This window comes from Hyperolius riggenbachi, chromosome 5 (genome assembly GCF_040937935.1).
Source record: "Hyperolius riggenbachi isolate aHypRig1 chromosome 5, aHypRig1.pri, whole genome shotgun sequence".
In the NCBI taxonomy this organism is placed as follows: Eukaryota; Metazoa; Chordata; class Amphibia; order Anura; family Hyperoliidae; genus Hyperolius; species Hyperolius riggenbachi.
This window is the reverse complement of record NC_090650.1, coordinates 261,668,783-261,695,611: the sequence shown is the minus strand read 5'-3', so window position 1 is coordinate 261,695,611 and position 26,829 is coordinate 261,668,783. Positions and strand designations below refer to the sequence as shown.

The following is a 26,829-nucleotide window of genomic DNA, read 5'->3' as shown; positions in this document are numbered from 1 at the left end:
GTGACTACCCCCCCCCCCCCCTTTCCCCACTACAGTAGTATTTGGTAGCCTGGTGTTTCTTTAGATATTAGTATCAGATAGCAAGACACATCCTCCAATTACCAGTATTACATATTCCTGTGAGTTCATTCATAAAGTGTTAGGTAGACGGATGTGCACCCCCCACACCCAATTAGCCATGTTATATAGTCCTGTGAACCTCATAATTAGAAGTATTAGGTAGTCCTGTTAGCACACAGAAAGTGTTAGGTAGTTAGATGTGACCCAAATAGTATAAGGTGGTCCGATGTGACCCAAATAGTATTAGGTAGTCACAGGTGCCCCCCCCTTTCCCCCGTGTCACAGCCGTCTCCAACAGAAATGAGGATTGCATATGCATCCCGAAACTCCTTCCTATGCATTTTGTCACAGAGTGTGACTCATCAGGGTCTGAAAGCACGCTTACAACGCACAATACTTATATGGTTTACCCCTCCCAACAACCCGCCTCTTCAGCTACAGTATCCTGTGCGTGTAGGAAGTGGTTGTCAGCACTTGCAACCTTTTGCACCTAGGCCTACTGCTTGCCTCTTGCAGCATTATTATTGCTGAGGTAGTAAACTATGCCAAAACAATGACAACTTTGTGCATTTGAGTTGCTTCCGTCTGCAATTCACATTTTAAAGGCTAGACTCCCAATGTTTCATGACGTTAGGAGACCTCAGAGGGACGCTAACATGAATGCAGAGGAGGAAGGATCCGTTGCCTGGCTCTACTAGCCTTAGATCCACTCAGGGGGAGAGGGAGAGAGGCAGGCACCCTTGGGGAGACACATACTGGCATGCAGACACTGCCCCCCCCTTCCCCAAGGCTTAGACAGTGATTACAAAGTGGTGATGGGGGGTTGGTAGAGGGGACAGATACTGGCTGACTGAACCAGGAGGGAGAGTAGGATTGGGGAGGTAGATACTGGCCACACTAATTACCAAGGGGGGCAATGGGGATGGAGAGGGGAACAGATACAGGCTTTACTAATTACCAAGTAAGGGAGAGGGAGACAAATGATAACTGCCCTGCTTATTAAGGTAGATCAGGAGGGTAAATAGGCACACTTGGGGGCCACAAGGGGTTAATGGCTGCACTTGGGTACCAGAAGGGGTTAATGGGTACAGTACTTTATGTGCATCTTCTAACCCCTCCTGGTCCCCAAATGCAGCCATTAACTCCTTCAAGTTCCCAAGTATAGCTGTTAACTCCTCCTGGTCCCCAAGTGCAGCCATTAACTTTCCTGGGTCGATTATTATTGAGTAAACTTATAATTCCACTTTAAGAGAGTCAAATGTTGGGGTCGACCTATACACAGGGTGGACTTCTACTCAAACTCGCACTTCAGCAAATACTGGGAATAGAGATTTGGGCTAATCAGGAGCTGGATTTACTGAACCCATGAGGATTAAAGTAAAAATGCCAGTTTATTGTGCTATTATTTGAAACCTCTTCTTAAACAAATCCAGAGTAATTTAACTTAAACAGACCCCATAGTGTTGCCATTCATGTTTTGCAGACATAATACAAAGGCTGCTTACTGTGATTATAACTGAAATTTTATTGAATATTCTTTTTTTGATTTCAATTAAGACCAGGTTGTCATTCCCAAACAGAAATGTGTACGAGTCATTAAGACCATGTAATAATTGGAGTCCAGCTATAAACTATTAATGTTTACATGGTATTGTGCAAAATAAACTCTCAAGTTTTCCCCAGAAATGTTATGTAATACTTTTGTTCCCCAATTAACACAGCTGGGTTGACATAACTGTGATGTGTGTGTCACCACTTTCTATGAAACTTAAACTGACACAGCCCATAAAGGAAGCAGCTGGCAAACATGTGAAGGAAATCTAATGAGTGCCTGTTGGCAGCCTGTACATGTAAATTTAAGGGGTGATTTCACTTAACAAGTACTGAGTGCATTTAATCTCCCTACTAAGAATACTGCAACGCAAATATAGGTGCTTACAGGAAAATGAGAGTCATCAATTAGAGGGACAGTAATCCTACAGCACAGTCTGTTGTGCAAAGGTAAGTGCATCGAGTGCAGTGTGATGAGACTGAAGGACACCTGAACTGAGATGGATATGGAGGCTGCCATATTTTATTTCCTTTTAAACTGTACCAGTTGCCTGGCAGCCCTGCTGATCTATTTGGATGCAGTAGTGTCTAAAATACACACCTGAAACAAGCATGCGGCGAATCCAGTCATACTTCAGTGAGAAACAGCTGATCTGCATGCTCCCTCAGGGTCTATGGCTAAAAGGTGGCCAGTAATGATCCAATCTTTTTCATCCAATTTTACCACATCTATGTAGCATAAGGGTAAATTGAGTGAATATATTGAAAAAAAAATTTAGGCAATCCCCATATTACATAGAATTGGTAAGAGTGAATGAAAAAGATTGGATCATTAGTGGCCACCATAAGAGGGAGTTGATCAGCAGGACAGCCAGTCCAACATCTGTATTGTTCAAAAGGAAATAAATATGTCAGCCTCCCTCTTGATTGTTTCAGCAAAGGGATAATTAAACTATACACTGAGCAGTGGATAATTAACCTATACACTGAGGAGTTGATAGCATTTCCTCATGGGGGTTCACAGGGATTTCTTCATTTTCAAAATGCACTTAGTGAATGGCAGTTGCTCCATCAAACTGCCAAAAAAGTGTACGATGAGCAGGGAGGCTGGTCAGCATCTTTGTATAAATCTTTTTCAGGGAGTGTCTTTATAAAGAATAAAGGCCATGCTGAGAATCCCCTATGGAGAGTTGGACTAGCCCAAAACCTGTCGGTAATGTCAGATTTCTACTATTTACTGTAAGTGACAGCAACATAGGAGAGAAGTAATTTATGGCTCATTTTACTCAGGAAGAAACGTACTTCCTATTTGTGTGTGTTTTAAATGTTAAGATTGGTCAACCGTATCTCTTTAAGAAAACGACTGATTATGCTCTTGTTCAGGATTGATTGAGTACATCAACTTCTCGGTTTCCATACAATTTTATCTGAATGATCTGTTATTGGATTAATTATGCATTCCACTTTCATTTAAAACTGTTCAAGATCAGTGCTGTACAAGCCTTTTTTTCATTTAACGTTTTCTAAAATTATTTTTCCAAATCGCAAATTGAACACAGAAATACATTTCTAAAAACGGCAATTATTTGAAACCATGCAAACAGCTCTCTTTTTGGATGACAGTCTTGCAATGTTACTACTTTCACATATTAGTAAGTATCTGCATATGAGGAGCCCTTGCAACTCTTTTTGCACACACCTCTCTAATCAGGGGATTGCAGCATTGGGGGCTTCCTCTACCTTGTCAAAAGATGAAGGATCTTAATGATCTATAAACCATGGCTTAGATGTATAAAAAATGTATGTTATTAGGTGGCAAGAGTTTCCAAGCCTAGTCCGAGTCATAGCAAAGGTTGGTGGGAATAAGTGACATTAAAGGACAACCAAGGTGACATTATAAGATAGACATGTGTATGTACAGTGCCAAGAACACAAATAACTAGCCTGTGTTCTCTTTTTTCTTTCACTGCCTGAAAAAGTTAAACATCAGGTATGCAAGTGAAAGTTTCTGCTTGGGTCAGACTATAGCATAACCCTCACTGATAAGTAACTACAGCCATACAATACTTTCCTGTCAGTAAATGGCTTTCTGGAGCAGGAAAGAGTTAAAAAGGGTCAACAATTCATAGATTTGAGCTCTGGCATACCTCAATGAAGGTGTCATTGACCAGGGATGATGAAACAGTAAAAATGTAAAAACTAGCTTTAAATATAAAATAAATCTGTGGGATATCTAAAAAATCATGTAGGAGACTGAGGATAGATACGATTGTTTTAATCATCAGTTAATTTTCACCTCGAATGTCTTTGCCAATAGGCTGTCCAAACTGTTGTCTAGGCTGATTTACAATGGACCAGATTTGTTTCATCTGTCCTACATAGACTGGTGATACTATCCATATTGTGACCCAAGTAGACCTGGCCTTATCTTAGATCTTGTTCACACCATATGAAGTGCAGAGAGAATAGCTTGCATGGCGGCTTACACCATATAAAAATGTGACTGGAAGCATTCTGATGCAGTGGAGTCAAGTGACCACATGCACTTGCATTGAAAAAGCATTGTCTTGCTGGTGCAGAGCTGTGTGCATCACTTGACCCCACTATATGAAAAGGCCTTCAGGTTGGATGCAGTAGAGACCTTTTATAGGTTCACCTGGTCTTTTATGTTTGCACTACTTTATCACCTTCATTACTGTGGGTCATTGGCTACTGTGTTAAAACTCCAATGTGACAAACCGACTGCACAATCATGCATTTATCATCGTCGTTTGCCTTGGCCGATGGCAGCCAACACAGGTGTCTTCTTTTCTCAACTTGTTTTATGGATTGAATTGACTCACTCTGCAATCTTCTCCAGATATTAATATTGCATATTTATGTACCACTGACATTTTCAACAGCACTTTATGGAGTACATAGGATTGTCAATTGCAGTCCCACAGAGGAGCTCATAATTCAATTCCTACCATAGTCATCACTTAATATCCCTATTATAGTCTAAGGGTCTAAGGGCATTTTGATTTATAGATTACCCAGCAAGCTCATGGTGAACCAGAATTACTATAAACGTGTAAGGGGCTACAAATTACCAAAAAGCCATCTTGCTAAAATTGTATGCAACAGTTTGCCTTCTTAAAACAGAAGGTATTTTTGATTATTCAGATTGGAGTTGTCTCCCACGATGCAGCACTGCTGAATATGCAAATCATCGTTTGTTGTCCCAGTAAGCTCAATACACCTCCAGAACCACTGAAATGCAATGATGTCAGCTTGTTTAAATGTGGTCTTTTTGTAGTCCCTTACCCACTTCTAGGAGTTCTGGTTCACCATGAGCTTGCTGGGTAATCTATAACTCTGGGTGCTTCAAGTCCTTCTCTATAGAGTCACATTAATCCATGTCATGTACTGATGAGGCTCAACCAATCCAAAACAGTCTGTATCCATGTTGGATTATTGTGGCTCTGTACAATTAACAAGCTGACACATAATTGCATTCCAGCGGCTCTGGAGGTGTATTTAGCTTACAGCGACAACAAAGGTTGATTTGCATATTCAGCAGTGATGCATAGGGGGATACATCATATGCTCACTCCAATCTAAATAATCGCAGATACCTGCTGTTTTAAGAAGGTACACTTTTGTTTTGCATGCCAATTTGGATAAAACCTAAAAAAAAATGGTGAGAACTTACTAAATGCTTTTAGTGATTGTGTGCTTGTCCAGATTCAAACCTTAAAGGATACCCAAGGTGATATGTGACATGATGAGATAGACATGGGTATGTACGGTGCCTAGCACATAAATAACTATGCTGTGTTCCTTTTGTTCTTTCTCTGCCTGAAAGAGTTAAATATCAGGTATGTAAGTGGCTGACTCAGTCCTGACTCTGACAGGAAGTGACTACAGTGTGACCCTTACTGATAAGAAATGTCAACTATAAGACACTTTCCTAGCATAAAATGGCTTCTGAGAGCTGGAAAGAGATAAAAAGGGTAAGTAGTTCATAGATTTGACCTCTGGCATACTTCTATGAATGTGTAATTGAACAAAAACAATAAAACTGTTAACACTTAAAAAGTAGATTTAAACATAAAATAAAACTGTGAAATATCTTAAAAAGTGATTTTTTTTTAGGAGAAGAAAGATAGATGCAATTGTTTATTTCATTAGTTTATTTTGGCCTCGGGTGTCCTTTAACCACTTCTGTGCCAGGGGGTGGTTTTGCTGATCGGTGCTGCGTGGGCTCTCCAGCCCGCAGCACCGATCAGCTAGCAGCCAGGGCGATCAGACTTCCCCCCTTTTTTCCCCACTAAGGGGATGTCCTGCTGGGGGGGTTTGATCGCCGCCGGCTGCTTGCGCTTGCGGGGGGCTCTTCAAAGCCCCCCTCCGCAGCGCTTCCTGGCCTCCTTCCCCTTCCCTCCCTCTCTCTCCCTCCGTGAGCGGCGCAGGACGGAGTTGATAGGATAGGCTTCAGCCTATCAGTTGCCGGCGGTCCCCGGCCAATCAGAGGCCGGGGATCGCCGATCTCCTCTACGGCGCTGCTGCGCAGCAGCGCCGTATATATGTAAACACCGGGGAAGATCTTCCCCGTGTGTTTACATTTACCCTGCGAGCCGCGATCGGCGGCTCGCAGGGTGTTCACGGAGACACACTCCGTGAACTGACATGGAACGGCCGCTCATGCGAGCGGCCGTTTCCATGCAATCCACTTCAGGATTCAGGGGCGTAGTTAAGCGTACGCCGAATCCTGAAGTGGTTAATCCTAAGAAGCATAAGACAATAGCGTTATCCACTGCAATGTACATTTACCCCAGCAATAAGTTATTTAAATTCCCTCTTTTTGCAGATAATATTGTCTTAACACTGAGTGTCCTGTATTTCACCTAGTCTCCTTGTCTTTCCTCCTCAGTTTGCAGGCCCTGTTTTGGAATGTTGCTGATTTAAGAGTTAACTGCAGTAAAACTCAGGTCCTTCTTATGAACATTCCCAATTCTTTCTCTCTTTAAAATCTCCTTTTGGATTACCTAAGTGTGATAAGTATATTAAAAACTTAGTGGTTAGGTTTACTTATTATGCTGATTTTTATAGCATACATTTCCCGTCTACTCTTGGCTGAAATTAGGAGTTTATAAACGTTGTTCACTGAATATAGAATTTCCTTTTCTGACACAATGCATTGCTTCTCTGTGTGTCTATTCGTCCCAAGCTGCTGTATCTGCTCCACACTTTCTGGGTTCTGGATCTAAAGTGTATTGAAAATTGTTATTTTGTGCTCCAATCATCAAATCGTCTAGGTGTATCAGACACTACAGGAGGTCAATGAAATGTAACTTTAATGCAAATTCTATGCAACTTGGAATTGGGCTAATAAAAACTGTTAGGAAGTACTTTTGATTAGCGCAGTCCCAATCTGCATGCAAATCAAAATTATTTGCACCGTATTGCCCAACTCTACTAGACAAAGATAAATACTAGGTATCGTTAAATACTACTTTACTAGTTATATAGGGGCATATTCACTGTATTGCAGTAAAATTGCCGCTCTCAGGCAGCGCACGTCAATTTTACTGGTACTTATGCCAGTTACATAGTGCGCAATTTGCTATTAGTGCAACCCACATTACCTAAGTAATGCACATGTTGCTAGTGTAACGTGTGTTATGCAAGTAGTGCAATGCATGTTACCTATGCTGAATATATATATATATATATATATATATATATATATATAAATATATATATATATATATATATATACACACTATATATATATATATATATATATATATGTATATATATATATATATATATAGACTTATATTGTGAAATAAATCAGACGTAATTAATCACCTTCTCCATTGCACAGGTTAAATGGCTTCTGTTAGTGATTATATGAAATTATTTTCATTAGTTCAGTGTAAAAAAAAAGCTGGAGCATTGCAGTGCTTGGTAGTGCAATGAAAAGCAAACAATCAACTATTTGTAGTAACGCACTGTAAAAAAGATCTCAAGTATAAAGTGAGGGGATGGATACAGAAACATTTTATGAATCCCTAGAGGCACAGCCCAGTTTATAATTAAGAAGTTTGTTGCTATTAGGGCCCTTCCCAGATCTAAACGTTTCTCCAAACTGAAAGGAAAAGTGTGGAGGAAGCTGGAGAGAGTCTATCAAGAGGCCCATGGCAACTTTGAAGAAGTTACAGGAATTTATGGCAGAGTAGTTATTGTGTGCTTGTGACAGCAATATCAAAAGTGCTCCTCAACTGTGATTTGTATTGAAGTTTTGCATAGTAAAAATCTGAAACAGGGTGGAGGTACGAGTGTTGAGCAGTCAGTTACATTAGTGGTGCTCCACTGAGTGGTACAATATTCAGTGTGGCAGCAGTGAGGGTGGAATGAGATCAGATTTATGCTGAGATGTGATCTATTGTAGTCGAGTGGGGCAAAGCAGTAAACAATTACTCAGGAACATGGGCGTCCACACATATGGCAAAACCGGGCATCTGCCCGAGCCTGGCCGCCCGCTGCCCCCCCCCTGGCCGCGTGCCCGTGCAGCCAGCAGGAGGGGACAGCGCAGAGAAGAGAGAGAGCTATGGGCACAGTGGGGAAGGGCGGACGTCTCCCCCCCTTCCCTCACCTTAGGGGGCTCTCTCTCCCTCGCTGTCCCCTCCGGAATGAAGTGTGCACTGTGCAGCGGCTGGCAGCGGGCGGAACTTACCTCCTCTCGCTCCTGCGCCGGAAGTTCTGGTGCCGCACTCTGGTCTGGATCAGGCCAGAGTAGCGGCTAATCCATCCGGCGCGTGCGACGAGAGGAGGTAAGTTCCGCCCGCTGCCAGCCGCTGCACACTTCATTCCGGACTCCGGAGGGGACAGCGAGAGAGGGAGGGAGAGCCCCCTAAGGTGAGTGCCCATAGCTCTCCCTCTTCTCTCCGCTGCTCCCCTCCTCCTGCACACAGACATGGCCACTTTTTCTGGGGACATATCCCCCTGGCTACATATACTGGGACATATACCCCTGCCTACATATACTGGGACATATACCCCTGCCTACATATACTGGGACATATACACCTGCCTACATATACTGGGACATATACCCCTGCCTACATATACTGGGACATATACACCTGCCTACATATACTGGGACATATACCCCTGGCTACATATACTGGGACATATATCCCTGCCTACATATACTGGGACATATACCCCTGGCTACATATACTGGGACATATACCCCCTGGCTACATATACTGGGACATATACCCCCTGCCTACATATACTGGGACATATCCCCCTGGCTACATATACTGGGACATATACACCTGCCTACATATACTGGGACATATACCCCTGCCTACATATACTGGGACATATACCCCTGCCTACATATACTGGGACATATACCCCTGCCTACATATACTGGGGACATATACCCCTGCCTACATATACTGGGGACATATACCCCTGCCTACATATACTGGGCACATATACCCCTGCCTACATATACTGGGCACATATACCCCTGCCTACATATACTGGGCACATATACCCCTGCCTACATATACTGGGCACATATACCCCTGGCTACCTGTTCTGGGGACATCTCTACCCCATGGCTACCAGTTCTGGGGACATCTATACCGCTGGCCACCTATTCTGGGGACACCTATAGACCTGGGGCTACCTATTTTTGGGGAATCACTGCTGTCAGATTGAGTGTATTTTGGGTAACTGCTGCCAGGTGAGAGGTGTCTACATATTAAGGGGACATTCTGCCTATTTATGTGAAAAGCTGTCTATTTATGTGCCTCATGACTGCTGAATTTGTCTTGTTGCGGGCCTCATGGTTACTGACTTTGTCTTGTTGGGGGCCTCATGATTTGTTGGGGGCCTCATGATTGCTGAATTTGTCTTGTTGGGGGCCTCATGATTGCTGAATTTGTCTTGTTGGGGGCCTCATGATTGCTGAGTTGGTCATGTTGGGTGCCTCATGATTGCTGAATTTGTCTTATTGGGGGGGGGGGCTCATGATTGCTGAATTTGTCTTGTTGGGGGTCACATGATTGCTAACTGTGAGACTATGGAAAAAGCTGAATCATCATCATATGAGACAATAGCATTAAACCTACTTTTTCCGCTTTTTAAAACAGAAAATGAAACTGGGAGGTTCTAAAAAAATGAATAATTTTTTTCAGGAGTACGATGGATGAAATTGTTTATCTTCACAGTTTATTATCAACTTAATTTTCCATAATGTTCATGTATGAGTTAAAACGTTTGTATTTAGTTTAAATTGCTGTTGGCACTTTGTGATAGTAAAGTGACTTTGCAGTTTGGACACTCGACCTCCAAAAGGTTCGCCACCACTGTCCTATTCTAATGTCCCACCATTGCTTAGTTCATGTAAACTTGTCTCCACCCACGACCACACCCACATTCTGGTTCATGACCACACCCATTTTTCGGCGCAGCGCGCTACGCGCGCCGCATGACGTAGCTCCATAACACCAGCCCGGATTTGCCGCCCCGCTTTTTGCTCCGCACTTTTTGCCCCCCCCTGGAAAATTTTCTGCGGACGCCCATGCAGGAAGATATACATTTATTACCACATTAGCAATATAAACAAACTAGGCAGCTGATTTTACCTGCGAGATCAATTGTGAATGTCGAGTGGAATGCTCCATAACAAGGAGAGTCATTTATTGATGCATGCAATGTAATGATTGCCAACTGCAATCATAGTTGTGCACTTAAATAAAAAAGTATAATTTCCTTCATTCCCCTTTTATTTCTTTGTCAGTCTGTTATTGTCAGTATCAAGAGCGGCCTGAGGGCTCTTGTGGGCATTATGAGGTGGAAAGATTGCCAGCTGGACAGCCCTGTTCACACAATGGGAGGTCCCATTTTGTAAGTGCAATGGAAAGGCTGAGGAGACATACTTTTCTGTAAAACATTCAGCAATAAACTCTTAATGCTGAGAAACAATGTCAAAGTCTTGGAAGGGCCTACAGCAATGACATAATTCAACTACATCCTATGTTAAGAATGTATTCTTATAAAACTCTTACTGCAGTGAAGAAGAAGCAAAATACCACAATGCCATCCAGCACGTGTAATAAGTAAAGTAGTGCATTTATGGCATACATTGGAGCTTCACTCTTTTCAGAAACACCTTCATCACCTACAAGGTGCTAAAGTGAACTATTTTCACATGAACATAACTCATATTGCCTCTGCCATGTGCACAATGGCTGCTATATCACATCACCATGACATGTCTGTAATGGCTGGTGCACACCAAAAGTGATTCTGAGCATTTTTTAAAACGCTTGGGGATAGAAAACCACTTGGCTAATGTATTTCAATGGGCTGGTGCACACCAGAGTGGCTTGTTTTTCCCCCAAACGCAAACTCGGTCCTGCAGCATTTTTGAGATTTCTGAGGCGTTTCTGCCTTAATGTAAAGTATAGGAAAGTGGAAACCCGCTCTGAAAAATGCTAGATCAGAGCAGTTTTCCAGTAGCTGTTCAGATACAGCTGTACTGTAACAAAATATAAAAAAACACTGCACAAAAACGCTGTGAAAACCCTAGGCATGTTTAGAAAATCTCTCTAAACATGCCTAGAATTGCTCTTAAAAACCTCTTCAAAAACCGATAGCGTTTGCGGTTCCGCTAGCGTTTTTTGATGTGCACTAGCCCTATAATAAATTATTTTCCTGACATGGGAATTTCAATATTCCAGGTTTTCTGTCCTGATACATTTTAAAACTTAAAGGGGAATTTCTCTATAACATGCTGTACAAGTCTTGTAATTCCCTAACTGTTTGGCAAACCACTCAGGGCCAGTTCTACCTGCTTGAAGCAAGGCCAAAAAAGTGCCCCCTAAATATAAGAAGTGTTCAGACTCCCCCCCCCCCCCCCCCACACACACACACACACACACAATCCATCTAGCACATTGGCTGCAGTGGAGGCACAATTCTCCAGTCCAGAGCCAGGGCCTCTCTTCTTTTGCACTGCAGCTTATCACCATGTGGTAAGGTCCCTCTGTAGGCTCCAGATGCATGTTACATAACATCTGCAGCCCATGGAGGGACACCACTGCATGGTGTTAGGCTGCAGTGCTGTAGAGGAGAGGTCTCGGTGCTGGACTAGGTAATTGTGCTTCCACTGTGGCGGCTCTGCTATTTAAATGGTCGCCGGCACCGCTCCATAGATTTGCAGTCTGCACCAAATGATTTAGGTGGTTCACGTTAAAGCTGGCCATGCCCTTACTGTATAACAAAAGCTAGGCAAGGGCTGGTGTTGATCTCTGGTGGACTCCCTGCTAGATATGGCTTGGAAGGTTTTTTCTCAGGTTTTGTGTACAGGGCATGAATATTTAGGTACTGCAGAACTTTTTTTTGACATGAAGATGTTCTTCAAACGTGTTCTTCAGAAGGAAGTAAATCAGGACATTGTCTAAATACACAACAAGGAACAGGTAGAGGTAGTGAAATCCTGGAAAATATTATGAACAAACTGCTAGTCCTGGAGCACTGCATAATTCAAATGGCATAACAATGCAGTTGTGGTGGCCACGGCAGATGGGAAAAGTTGTGAGTGCCTCAAAGGTCTAGTTTGGTGAAGATCTTCACTTGTCATAGTCATTGAACAGCCGGCAAGCAGTTTAGAAACTGCTCTGATTTCAGTCTGCAACCAGCTACGATTTCCTAAATGAGCCAGAAGATTCAGATTACAGTTCCTGAAACCATGGCAACAGTTTAACATTTGTAGACAAAGCAGACCCAAATTCAGCAATCAAAAGATGAGAACAAGAAAAATGATAAGCTGGAGAAAAGTCACCAGGATTTCAGCAACGCCTATACACACCGCATTAAAGTAGATGCTGGACCGCCGAAAAAGCTTTAGCACATAAATATCATTGCCATTTTACAACTGATAGCAAACTATTGATACAAGTAGAGCACTTAAAGTGAACCAGAGACGAAGCACCCTTGTGTATTTTACCATAGAAATCAGTGGGAACATTAGAGAAAACATTTACCATGCTCTCTGTTCCATCCTCACTGCTAAAAGTGTCTGTTATCTAGCTGAGATAAGAATCCCGGACTGAGCATTGATTCTGGCTTTGCTATAATGACTCAGCTATAATGATTCCTGAGCAAAGCCAGCAGGGGGCAGGCTTGGACTTGAAGACAGCAAAGAACACAGTCTCAGTGTGAGGAAGCGTGGAAGAGCCGCCGCCATGAGCCAGCGGTCGGCGGCTCTTCCCGCGTGCAGTGCCCGCTCACACGGGGAGGCAGCCGCCTCCTCCCAGCGTGAGGCGGCTGTCCCCGTGGAGAGGCGGACGGAACGCGAAGAAGCCGCCGCGTTAGACGCGGCGGCTGGTGCACATCTCTCCGCTGCACCACAGAGCAGGGCTGGGACTCGTAGTCCCTCAGTGTTTAGAGTGACGCGCGCGCGCGCACTCAAGGAAGATTTATGATAGTCTGAGGGGAGTCAGCTGACCAGGCTGGTCAGCTGACCCTGATTCCGCTCCCCATTGGTCCAGCAATCAGGGAGGTGCTGGGGGTCACGATTGAGTATATATACTGCCGGCAATTCACTTCTCTGGTGTCTGGCGTTGCGTTCACATACGTGGGAGCACCCAGATCCGTTAGTCAGATCCGTTAGTGTGCCGGGACCAGCTGGAGCTGTAATCCTACACTAAAGCTAGATTTGTTGATAGCTTAAAGTACTAGTTTGATTGTGATTATTTGTTATGACTTCTTGCCTGCCTTGACTACTCTTCTGAACTTTGATCTTGTACCTCGTTATTTCTGATACACCGTTGCCGAACCCCGGCTCGCTCCTAGACTCTGTTTCTGCCTCCTGATTCTGTACCCCGATATATCTGATACCCCGTTGCCGAACCCTGCCTGTACTTTGACTCCGTCTCTGCCTCTCGATCTTGTACTTTATCTGTCTGTGTGTGTACGACCTGGCTTGTCCGACCTCGAGAACCGACCTCATCATTGGAGGAGGTTCTTCGTTCTGTTGGTAACCCTTCCGCCTGAGGGTGACTTTCAGAAGATACTTCCTGCTTGCAGTCTGACTCCTCCCGTCTTGGAGAGCTCAGGGTTGCGGAAGTAATCTGTACAGTACGTCTTACTGTACTGAGGCCTAGTCCTCTAAGTGTTACTGTTACACCTAAACACTACACTCTACTCCGGTGAACAGAGGTTAGCTGGTATATTGGATTATCGGTGATACTGCAGATCACATATAATCTGGTATACGTCTGTATTCCCCGTGACGCTGCAGGTCACCGGTAATCAGATCTCTCTGTGCTTCACCGAGCGTTACAGAACGCCAGACCAAAAATACTGATGGAACGCACTGATCCTCTGACTGCGCTTGCCACTTCGGTGGATAACATTCATCAAGCATTAGGCCAGCACAAAGCCTTAATTGATGCTTTATCAGGCTCTGTGAGAACCCTCCAGACATCAGTTGATTCAGTGCGATCCCCTCCTAGTGACGACATCCGCATGCCTGTCCCTGATAAATTTTCCGGCCACAAGTCTGACTTCCGGAATTTCAGGAGTAGAGTGTTGTCATATTTTGAATTAAGGCCCCGATCCTCGGGGACTGAGACCCAACGGGTCATTTTCATTAAAACTTTGTTGACTGGAGACTCCCAGTCGTGGGCTTACAACCTGCCCACTACCGATATTGCTTTGACCTCAGTGGAGGAATTTTTTAAGGCCATGGCCATAATCTACGACGACCCTGACCTTGCCGCATCCTCAGAGCGGAAGCTCAAACTCTTACGGCAAGGCAGAGGGTCAGTCGAGGATTATGCGGCAGAGTTCCGTAGGTGGTCAGTCACCTCAAGATTTGATAATTTTGCCCTCATGGACTACTTCCTGTCTGGGTTGTCGGAAGAGGTTTCCGATCTAATGTTGACGGTACCCGAGCCCAAGACAGTTGATGAGGCCATATCATCGGCCATTCGAGTGGACCGCAGGTTGCGCCATCAGAGGCAGGCTAGAGGCAGTCACCGTGTCAGGGTGACATCGTACGCGGCACCGTCCGCTACACCTCTAGTAACACCTTCTCCGCCTGTCTCACCCTCCCCGGCTTTACCGCCGCCCGAACCAATGCAGATTGGTCGGTCGAGACTGACCCAGGTGGAGCGAAGGCGGAGAATGACAGAACAGCTGTGCCTGTACTGTGCAGCAGCAGGGCATAGGGTACGAAACTGCCCTAACAGGTCGGGAAACGAGTTTGCCTAGGAGTAGTGGGGGGTGACACCCTAGGTACACAAATTGCACCCCTTAAGGAAAAGAAATTTTTGCTCCCTTGTACGGTTACATGGGAAAATAAGTCTATGGCCACTGAGGCATTTATTGACTCAGGCTCAGCGGCCAATTTTATGAATTTTGAGTTCGCACAAGAGTTGGGTATTCCCCTCACTCCTGTGAGTCCCCCCATTCAGGTCACGGCAGTAGACGATTCCCCGCTACAACGGAATCATGCACTGTCTCAGACTCCGGAGGTGAAGGTCACCATCGGGGTACTACATGGGGAACAATTATCATTTTTTGTATTGCACATGTCAACCTCCACTATCATCCTAGGCATGCCATGGTTGCAACTCCACTCACCTCAAATAGACTGGGCCACAGGTCAACTAACCACTTGGTCACCTCGTTGTTTTCAACAGTGTTTGGGAAAATTGACCCTGGGACAAACCAAAGTTCAGGTAGAAGGGGTACCCGACCAGTACTCCGAGTATTCCGACGTGTTCTGTCCCAAAGCAGCAGACAAGTTGCCCCCACATCGCCCTTTCGATTGTCCCATTGACCTCCGTTCGGGATGTGTACCTCCCCGGGGTCATTTGTACAATCTGTCGGGACCCGAAAAGGTAGCCATGCAGGATTATATCCGTGAAAACTTGGCCAAAGGTTTCATTCGGCCGTCCCGGTCACCTGCTGGAGCTGGTTTCTTTTTTGTTAAGAAAAAAGACGGAGGCCTGCGACCCTGCATCGATTATCGCGGCCTTAACAAGATTACAGTCAAAAATCGCTATCCCTTGCCACTGATAGACGATTTATTCACACAAATTACAGACGCTAAAATCTTTTCTAAATTAGATTTGCGGGGCGCGTATAACCTGATACGCATAAGAAAGGGCGATGAGTGGAAGACGGCCTTTAATACACCAGACGGGCATTATGAGTACCTGGTGATGCCCTTCGGGCTGTGTAATGCCCCGGCCGTCTTTCAGGAACTCATTAACGAGGTATTCAGAGAGGTGTTGGGGAAGTTTGTTTTGGTCTATCTTGATGATATTCTCATCTTCTCCAACAACCTCTCTGAACATAGAGACCATGTGAGGTTTGTTTTGAATCTGTTAAGGCAGAACTCTTTATATGCAAAACTTGAAAAATGCATCTTTGAAGTAACATCTGTCGCCTTCTTGGGGTATATAATTTCCACCACAGGCCTGTCGATGGATCCTGCCAAGGTCTCGGCTGTGCTGGAGTGGCCACAGCCGGTGGGGTTGAAATCTCTTCAGCGCTTTCTTGGCTTTGCCAATTATTATAGACGATTTATAAAGGGGTACTCCACGGTCATTTCTCCCCTTACGAGTCTCACCAAGAAAGGGGCAGATACAACTCACTGGTCTCCTGAGGCTTTACATGCTTTTTCCACTCTGAAGGGCCTATTCTGTTCAGCACCCATCCTCAGACATGTGGATACATCCTTCCCGTTCATTGTGGAGGTGGATGCTTCGGAGGTAGGGGTGGGGGCTGTGCTGTCTCAGCGGTCAGGCTTGCAGGGTAGAATGCACCCATGCGCTTACTTCTCTCGCAGGTTTTCCCCTGCAGAGAGGAATTATGATATTGGTAATAGGGAGCTCCTAGCCATCAAATTAGCTTTCGAGGAATGGCGACACTGGTTAGAAGGAGCTGAGCATACCATCACGGTTTACACCGATCATAAGAACTTAGAATACATCGAGGGGGCTAAGAGATTGAGCCCTCGTCAGGCTCGATGGTCGCTATTCTTCTCCAGGTTCACGTTTATCATTACATACACCCCGGGAAGCAAGAATGTTAAGGCAGATGCCTTGTCCAGATGCTTTGAGTCAGAGACAGCACAGCCCTCCGTTCCAGAGACCATTATTCCTCAGAGGTTGATACTGGCAGCCACTGGAACCTGGGAGGATTGGGCGGAGACGCTGATTCCCTTTCAACAGGACATCCCGGAAGGGAAGCCCGCAGGGGTTCTGTTCGTTCCTCTGCCGTTTCGCCTTCAGGTTCTAGAGATGTTCCATACACATAAGAATGCGGGACATCCTGGGGCATCCAGAACACAGGATCTAGTAGCCAGATGCGCCTGGTGGCCTTCCTTGGCAGCAGATTGCAAGGAATATGTGAAGGAGTGTGTGACATGTGCCAGGAGTAAACCCTCCCGACTGGCACCTGTCGGTACCTTGCAGTCATTGCCCACCCCGACTGAACCGTGGACCCACCTGTCCATGGATTTTGTGGGCGAGCTTCCCAGATCTGAGGGGATGACGGTCATTTGGGTCGTGGTCGACCGATTTAGCAAGATGGCCCATTTTGTACCTTTGAAAGGACTCCCCTCCGCTCGAGAACTGGCCGAGTTGTTTATCACGCATGTTTTTCGTTTGCACGGTATTCCCGAAGACATAGTCTCAGACAGGGGAGTCCAATTCGTCTCACGTTTTTGGAAAGCTTTTTGCCAGCTCATGGACATAAAATTGTCTTTCTCGTCTGGCTATCACCCACAGACCAACGGCCAGACTGAGAGAATAAATCAATCGTTAGAACAGTTCTTAAGGTGTTATGTAGCTGAAGCACAGGACGATTGGGTCAGATTTCTGCCGTTTGCAGAATTTGCCCAAAATAATTTAAAAAACTCGTCCTCCGGTTTTTCTCCTTTTCAAGTAGTGACGGGAAGATCACCCAAATTTTCCCCATTGCCTATAGCTTCCACTCCATTCCCAGCCCTGGAGGTCTGGCAAAGGTCATTCAAGGACCTGTGGGGGACAGTAAGAAATAACCTGGAGAAGGCTTTTTTGAGTCAGAAGGGTCAAGCCGACAAGAGACGGTCGGTGGAGTGGAGATTCCGACCAGGAGACCCGGTCTGGGTGTCCACACGTCACTTGGCCCTAAAACAACCTTCTAGTAAGCTTGGTCCCAGGTTTGTGGGTCCATTCCCAATAACCAAAAAGATCAACAATGTCACTTATACTGTCGAACTTCCCACTAGCATGCGGGGGGTAAGGTCTTTCCATGTTTCCCTTCTTAAACCAGCGGTCCAGGTGGGTCCCACTCCTCCCCCTCCTGTGTTGGTAGATGCCCAACCTGAATACGAGGTGGAGAAGATAATTGATTCACGTACTGTACAGAACTCGGTACAGTATCTCGTACACTGGAAAGGGTATGGCATTGAGGAGAGGCAATGGGTACCTGGGAACCGCATGCATGCGGACGAGTTAAGGAGGGAGTTTCATGCCTTACATCCCGAGAAACCTGGTGGGAGCTGTCCGGAGTCCACTCCTTGGGGGGGGGGGTACTGTGAGGAAGCGTGGAAGAGCTGCCGCCATGAGCCAGCGGTCGGCGGCTCTTCCCGCGTGCAGTGCCCGCTCACACGGGGAGGCAGCCGCCTCCTCCCAGCGTGAGGCGGCTGTCCCCGTGGAGAGGCGGACGGAACGCGAAGAAGCCGCCGCGTTAGACGCGGCGGCTGGTGCACATCTCTCCGCTGCACCACAGAGCAGGGCTGGGACTCGTAGTCCCTCAGTGTTTAGAGTGACGCGCGCGCGCGCACTCAAGGAAGATTTATGATAGTCTGAGGGGAGTCAGCTGACCAGGCTGGTCAGCTGACCCTGATTCCGCTCCCCATTGGTCCAGCAATCAGGGAGGTGCTGGGGGTCACGATTGAGTATATATACTGCCGGCAATTCACTTCTCTGGTGTCTGGCGTTGCGTTCACATACGTGGGAGCACCCAGATCCGTTAGTCAGATCCGTTAGTGTGCCGGGACCAGCTGGAGCTGTAATCCTACACTAAAGCTAGATTTGTTGATAGCTTAAAGTACTAGTTTGATTGTGATTATTTGTTATGACTTCTTGCCTGCCTTGACTACTCTTCTGAACTTTGATCTTGTACCTCGTTATTTCTGATACACCGTTGCCGAACCCCGGCTCGCTCCTAGACTCTGTTTCTGCCTCCTGATTCTGTACCCCGATATATCTGATACCCCGTTGCCGAACCCTGCCTGTACTTTGACTCCGTCTCTGCCTCTCGATCTTGTACTTTATCTGTCTGTGTGTGTACGACCTGGCTTGTCCGACCTCGAGAACCGACCTCATCATTGGAGGAGGTTCTTCGTTCTGTTGGTAACCCTTCCGCCTGAGGGTGACTTTCAGAAGATACTTCCTGCTTGCAGTCTGACTCCTCCCGTCTTGGAGAGCTCAGGGTTGCGGAAGTAATCTGTACAGTACGTCTTACTGTACTGAGGCCTAGTCCTCTAAGTGTTACTGTTACACCTAAACACTACACTCTACTCCGGTGAACAGAGGTTAGCTGGTATATTGGATTATCGGTGATACTGCAGATCACATATAATCTGGTATACGTCTGTATTCCCCGTGACGCTGCAGGTCACCGGTAATCAGATCTCTCTGTGCTTCACCGAGCGTTACACTCAGCTATAATTATTCTGTAGCAAAGCCAGACCGACTGCTTAGTCGGGATTCTTATCTTAGAGGTGATAACAGGCAAATTAAACAGAGAACAATGTAACAAAGAGCAGATTAGGTGTTTACTGTCATGTTCCCACTGATTTATAAGGTAAAATACATGAGGTTGCTTCATCTCTGGTTCTCTTTAAAAATAGTGTAAAAGAGTATCTTTTTAAAAACGCTAGATTTTTTTTTTTTTTTTTAATATTTAAAGACTATAAAATATAGTAACACCTAGCGACAGGAAGCGCTTCATAGCTTTACCGTCAGCAGGTTTGTCATTAAGTGATTTAAATTTGGCTTATTTATTTCTCACTTGCAGAACGTAATATGGTGCGCTGGCCTCCCTGCTGCTGCTGCGCACAGTAATTGAGTGCATCTAGACCTCTCTAGGCTTTGAAGTTTTTAATGTTCCCTGTCAGTCACTAGTGACTGCATTTCAATAGACATTATGTCACCTCTTTGGCACAAGTAAACATAATGTCTAACACCTAAATAACTTGTGCCAGGCAAGCGTAAGGCAAATGATGACAAGATAAGTACACAGTTTTGCACCTGCAGGAAGAATTATTCAAACGGGTGAACATGGACAAGATGTGTGCTATGTGTCGCTCCTCCCTGCTTCGTCCAGCTGTTTTTGTGAGCTAAGAACTGGCACTACATCGCAGCTTCTACAGATTCCAAAAAGTGAAAGAAAAATCTTTAAAACTGCACACGGATAGTAAGAAAATAAAATTTGAATAAAAAGCAAAATGTAAATCTTTTGAACATCTGGTTCTTCACATGCCCTAAAAGAATAAACCATGCAAACCCTTAATAGCAAACGTCAAGGGGACTGGCCAAGTAGTTTACTATATCAGTGGTCATGCATTGTATATTCACACAGAAGCATTGTCGGGACCTGTGGGGACCGAGACAGGTCATTTTGAGACACACTCACAGCCCCATAGCACCTGACATGAGCGATGCCATAGACATAATGTTATTACATCTATAGCACCACAGCGTTTGCCTGTCCCCAAATTACTTCTCCCTATGAGTTGCTATGACTCAGAGGGGGAATAGTATTTAACGCAGACGGGAATTTCAGGGGCAGCAGGATGAGCTGTCATTCAGCTCACCCTGCCCCCAACTGACCGGGGGATGATTCAATACGTACACCTGGAGACTGAGTTTACTATAGCCAGAGGTCTACAATATCAGAGCTTGCTATGATGAGATTGTACTGTATTGCTTACTGGGAGATTTATTTCTTATTTAGAATACCTTTATTGTCTCTCTTTCAATAGAGATGATCAATGAGATGATCATTTTCTCAACTTAACGCAATTTATTACAGTTTGTATGCAGCTAGAATTTGGCACCTCCAAATTAAGTTGCTGCCCGATTGCATTGTGGGAAAAACTAGCATCTCATTGATCTTCCCCATTTCTGAACTTTGGGGCGGCACTACTGGAAGTGTGGATGATAGCTTCTGACAAGGCATTTATTTGTATAGCAGCAGTCCCGCTGTCTCTGCCGTTCACACCTGGAAACTTACATCCACAAACACGATGTAGAATTCTGTTTCAAGAGTTTTAATTGAAAATAGAAAGCTGCAAAAAGATATTTAAAAACACAAACACTGTTGCACATGACAGAAGGTGGCCCCGGGCTCTAATGGCCCATACTCACGGGCTACAATTGTCGCCGCAACACGCGTGAGTATGCGCCGTTGCGCGGGCACGCACCCAGAACTGTCGCTCGTCGCTGATGTCGCCAGGCGATTGAACTGCTCAATCGCCTGGCGACAGTTGCCGCCGCAACTCCGCCGCAACTGTCGCTAGTCCGCGTGAGTACGCGGACTAGCGACAGCAACCTCCATTGAGGAATACGGAGCTTCCGCCGGGGGGAGGAGGAACGTCGGCGACAGCTTCCGTTGCGCCGCTGGTCCCTCTTCCGCGTGTGTACGCGGAGGGACCTGGCGAGGAGCTGTCGCCGGGCCTGTCGCCCACACGCTCACGTGTGCTGGCGACAGGCCCAAAAAGTTGCCCGTGAGTATGGGCCATAACACTGCCCGGGACCCCCAAACCCACATGCAACACCAAGAGGGGGAATGCAGGTGAGCCTCCAGATTCCTTTTTTGCAGTTTCCAGCATGCAGATGCAGGTTAGTGGTTAGGGAGGGGGTATTGAGAGGTTTACCTACATGTGGTGCCACATGCTGGTCACATAGTCTATGATTATGAGCGACCGAGCCCTCTCACCTGTTTCTTCTGAACCTATGCAACTCCTGCTAGATTTGGTACTACAGACACAGGTGTATACCATTACACTTGATTGGCTCTCAGGCTGTCTGTGGACCATATAAAATGGCAGATTGCTGGCTGGGAGTGAGCATTTGATTTGATTTGTGTAAATAATTAGTTGTTATAGTGCATAATTAGTTATGCATAATTAGTTGTTATCAGAAGCTGTGAATAGACTGCAGGAGAGCTCTGCCAAGGCAGCTCTCACTATGCAGTAAACACTGAAGCATAACCCCTTCAGTGCTCCCTGAGTGAAATCAACTTGTAAACTTTCGTTTTTACGATTTCCATTAATTGTAATGTAGATTTTTTTTTTGTCCATAAAAGTTATCATGCTTTGGCCAATCTTTTACAGCAGAGAAGAAAATCTGAGTTTAGTTCCACTTTATGACAGTAACATTGACAAAATCTGCTTTAACCATGAACAAATAACACAATTTAACATTAGCAAGAAATGAAGAAGGAAAGAGAAGAACATAGAGTGAGCTAGCCAAATTAAAGGGGTCTGGTTAGGGACCATGTGCTTGGGAGGGAACCATAAGCGCCTATATAGCTGTAAGAGGGATCGGAGGGTCGGTTACCAGTTAATTGTTATAGTAACATAGCCAACATTTCTCAAAGGGGGCCAGTTTATTCTCCAATATTGCTTTCATCTTGTCAAAGTTCAGAGCAACAATAAACTTATTTTTAACTAGTTCAAGGCTGAGAGAGGCAGATTTCCATCTCACCGCAATGGTGAGATTAGCAGCAAACAAAATATGAGTGAGAAGCTTAAATTTAGCATTTAAAAGATTTACATTAGCGTGGTACCAAAGTGGTTTAAGAGAGAAAAAAAATATAACAATGGCAAGCAATAGCTCTGCATTAAATTTTCATGCAAGCTTTAATGTTTGGCATCTCACTGATTATCCCTATTCATTAGACTATGAGCTTCTTTGAGGGACAGCTCCTGATATGATTTTTTTCAGTGTCGTGGAAAATGTTGTGGAAAATGTCAGACTTGTGTAAATGTATAGTAGTATTTACTAGTTCCTGCACTGTTGCTGTGCTGATCCTCTGCCTCCATATAGATATGCAGATCATTCTCCTAAAATTCAGAACATAAGTTTGCTTTCTTAAAACAAAGTATTCATGATAATTCAGGTTAGAGTTAGCTCTGAGATGTCTCCCAGTGCATCACTGCTTAATATATGCAAATTATCCATTGTTGTCCCTGTGAGCTAGCCACACCTCCAGATCCGCTGGAATGCAATGATGTATCGGCTTGTTAATATTACAGAGCCACAATAATCCAACATACATACAGACTGTTTCGGGTTGATTGATCCTCATCAGTGCATGGCATGAATTAATGTGGCTCTATTATTTATTTATTTATTTGTTGTATTTATAAAGCGCCAACATATTACGCAGCGCTGGACATTAATTTAGGTTACAGACAATATTTAGGGGTGACAAACAGCAATATGACAATACAGGAATACAAGAAAACCAGATCACACAGCACAGTATGAGTACAAGGTAATGCTTAGTCAGTCACTGGATGGGAGCATGGAGTTAGGCAAGTTAGGTTCACTCAAATGCATAGCATGGGTGCACAGAAATAGAGGTGCATGATCAGGTAGGACACAAAAGGAGTGAGGACCCTGCCCAAAGGCTTACAATCTAGAGGGAGAGGTAGGGACACGAGAGGTAGGGGACCAGAGTTCGGCTGTGGGTTTAGAGCAATTGTGAGGGGTGGTAGGCAAGAGTGAAAAGGTAGGTTTTGAGGGCCTTCTTGAAGGTGTTGAAGGAGGGGGCTGCCCTAATGGGTGGAGGTAGGGAGTTCCATAGTGTCGGAGCGGCTCTTGAGAAGTCTTGGAGGCGTGCATGGGACTGGGTGATGCGGGGGACGGTCAGGCGAAGTTCATTGGAGGAGCGGAGTGAGCGGCTTGGTGTGTATCTCTGAGTAAGATCAGAAATGTAGGTTGGACAGGTTTTGTGGATGGATTTGTAGGTCAGACACAATATCTTGAATCTGATTCTGGACTGGATAGGAAGCCAGTGGAGGGATTCACGGAAGGGAGCCGCCCTGGTGGAGCGATGGGAGGAGTGGATAATTCTGGCAGCCGCATTCATGATGGACTGCAGTGGGGCTATTCGGGTCTTAGGGAGTCCAGACAGAAGGGCATTGCAGTAGTCGAGGCGGGAAATTATGAGGGCATGGATGAGGAGTTTGGTGGTGGCAGGGGTCAGGAAAGGGCGAATCTTACAGATGTTACGAAGGTGGAAGTTGCAGGACTTTGTGAGGTTTTGGATGTGGGGAGTGAAGGAGAGTGCGGAGTCCAGGGTGACACTCAGACAGCGGGCTTGAGAGGTAGGGTGAATAGTAGTGTGGTTAACAGTGACCTGCACATCTGGGAGGTCCAGGGATGACCGGGGTGGGAAGATCATAAATTCCGTTTTGTCTAGATTTAGTTTTAGGAACCTAGCGGACATCCAGGAGGAGATGGCAGATAGGCAGGAGGAGACCTTGTCCATGGTAGTGGTGGATATGTCAGGGGTGTGGAGATAGATTTGAGTGTCATCTGCATACAGATGATAGTTAAAACCCATGGAGGAGATAACCTTGCCAATGGAGGATGTGTATAGGGAGAACAGTAGGGGGCCAAGGACCGAGCCTTGGGGGACTCCCACTGAGAGGTGGTTGGGGGTGGACGAGGACTCATTGAAGGAGGTCGTGAAGGAGCGGTTGGAAAGGTAGGATGAAAGCCAGGTCAGGGCGAGATCGTGAATGCCCATGGATTGGAGGGACTGGAGGAGTAGGGGATGATCTACTGTATCAAAAGCTGCTGAAAGGTCAAGGAGGAGGAGAATGGTGTATTTACCTTCAGCTTTAGCTAAGGCAAGGTCATTGACCACTTTGGTGAGAGCCGTTTCGGTTGAGTGGGCAGGCCGAAATCCAGATTGCAGTGGGTCTAGTAGTGAGTTGGCATTGAGGTACTGGGTCAGGCGTTTGTGAACCAGACGCTCAAGGAGTTTTGAGGCGAAGGGGAGGAGGGAGATCGGGTGGTAGTTGGAGGGTAGCGAGGGGTCGAGGGAGGGTTTCTTGAGCAGAGGCAGTACAGTGGCCTGCTTGAAGTCTGAGGGGAAGGTGCCTGTGGATAGGGAGAGGTTAAACATGGTAGTGAGGACTGGGGCCAGATCCGTGAAGTGAGGCTGAAGTAGATCAGAAGGGATAGGGTCAAGGGGGGAGGTAGTGGTATGGGAAGTCTGCAGTAGGTGGTTGACCTCCTCAGTGGTAGTAGGAGTGAAGGAGGTGAGGGGAGGATAGGGTGGAGAAGGAGTAGGTTGTGAGCAGGTGGGAGGTGAAGATTGAAGATTGGATATTTCCTGACGGATGGAGACTATTTTGTTGGTGAAGTGGGTGGCTAAATCTGTGGCAGAGAGGGAGGAAACAGAAGGTGGGTGGGGGGGGGGGGTTTAAGCAGGGAGTTGAAGGTGCTAAAAAGACGCCGGGGATTGGAAGCTTGTGCTCCGATGAGCTTGGTAAAGTATTCCTGCTTCGCATGAGCAAGGGCAGTGTGGAACTGCTGCAGGTTAGTCTTGTACTGTAGGAAATCCTGGTTTAGTCGAGTTTTCCGCCATTTTCGTTCAGTGGCGCGTGTTTCCCTCTGGAGGTTGCGAGTATGGGTAGTGCGCCAGGGCTGGGGGTTAGGGGGTCGGTTGCGGCGGAATATTGGTGGAGCAGCTTTCTCTAGGGCTGATGAGAGAATTTGGTGATACTGAGCTGCAGCAAGATTAGGACAGGTTAGGGTGGGGAGAGTGGAGGATAGGCCATGGAGGGAGTCAGCAAGGACGCCAGGGTTGAGCTTGCGTAGGTCTCGCTGCCATCGACCAGGTGGGTGGGCGGTTAGTTTGGAGGTGCCTTCCGTGAGGAGGTTGAAGGCGAGAAGGTAATGGTCTGAGGGTGGAAATGGTGCGATGTCGAGGTCTGCAATGGTGGTGGATTTAGTGAATATAAGGTCGAGAGTGTGACGTGCAGTGTGAGTGGGGGCGTTGGTGTGTTGTACTAGGCCATGTGAGTTGGCTATGGTGAGTAGCCGGGTCGCAACAGAGTTCTTGGGTTCATTGATGGGTATATTGAAATCCCCGAGGATGATGGTGGGTAGGTCAGAGGAGAGGATGTGTGGGAGCCAGGAGGCAAGGTTGTCGAGAAATTGTCGTGTGGAGCCCGGAGGGCGGTATAAGACTGCAACAATGGCTGGGAGGGGATTGTAGAGGCGGATAGTGTGGGCCTCAAATGATGTGAATTGTAGGGAGGAAGGTGGAGTGAGGACACGGAATGTGCAGGATGGGGAGAGGAGCAGACCCACCCCTCCCCCGGTCCTGTTGTCTGGTCTGGGGGTGTGACTGAGGTGAAGCCCCCCGTATGAGAGGGCAGCCTCTGCGGCAGAGTCAGAGGGGGTGAGCCATGTCTCAGTGAGTGCGAGGATGGTGAGGGATTTGGAGAGGAAGAGGTTGTGGACCTCTGTAAGTTTATTGCGGACGGATCTGGCATTCCAGAGACCGCAGGGTAGGGGGAGCATGTGCTTGTGAGTGGGATGGATGGAAATGAGGTTGGGGCGAGGATGGGTGTTGAAGTTATTTGTGGACAGAGAGCTGTGAAGCGGGTCAGCAGGGGATGCTTGTCTGGCAGCAGGCTGTGGCCCAGGGTTAGGCGATATATCACCAGCAGCAAGTAAGAGTAGGAGGGAGAGAGTAAGCAAATGTGAATGGGATTTAAATGTTTGTGAGGTTTTTGAGCTGCTGGAGGGAGAGAGAGATTTCAGGAGAGCTAACAGTTCATGAGAAGCTGAGTAAGGTGAGCAGAGCAGAGCAGATGAAATGAATATGGAGTGAGGTACACTGGGAGGATGCATATTGCAACTTGTAGATGTTTGCAGACAGGCAGAACATAAGAAAAAGTGCAGTAAACATGGTAAGTGTCAATGATTATCAGCAGGAAATTTCCAACTCCTAAACAGTTTATATGAGTATGCAGTTAGTGCAAGCAAACCTGTGTACATAAAGAGTCTACTTGGTAGTGCAACATATGTCCAGCAGTGGCATTTTGAGCAACAGCATTGGAGGCAGTTGTGGATGCAGAGTAGTAGTTTCCAGCAGAGTCCTTTGGCTGTT

General features: G+C 46.0%; 1 protein-coding gene across 1 annotated transcript in view; it reads right to left on the bottom strand.

Annotated features, from left to right (window-relative positions):
• Positions 1-26,829, bottom strand: part of BMP6 (bone morphogenetic protein 6) — a 194,272-nt gene that overhangs the window by 118,237 nt on the left and 49,206 nt on the right. The gene's annotated exons all lie outside the window — the stretch shown is intronic.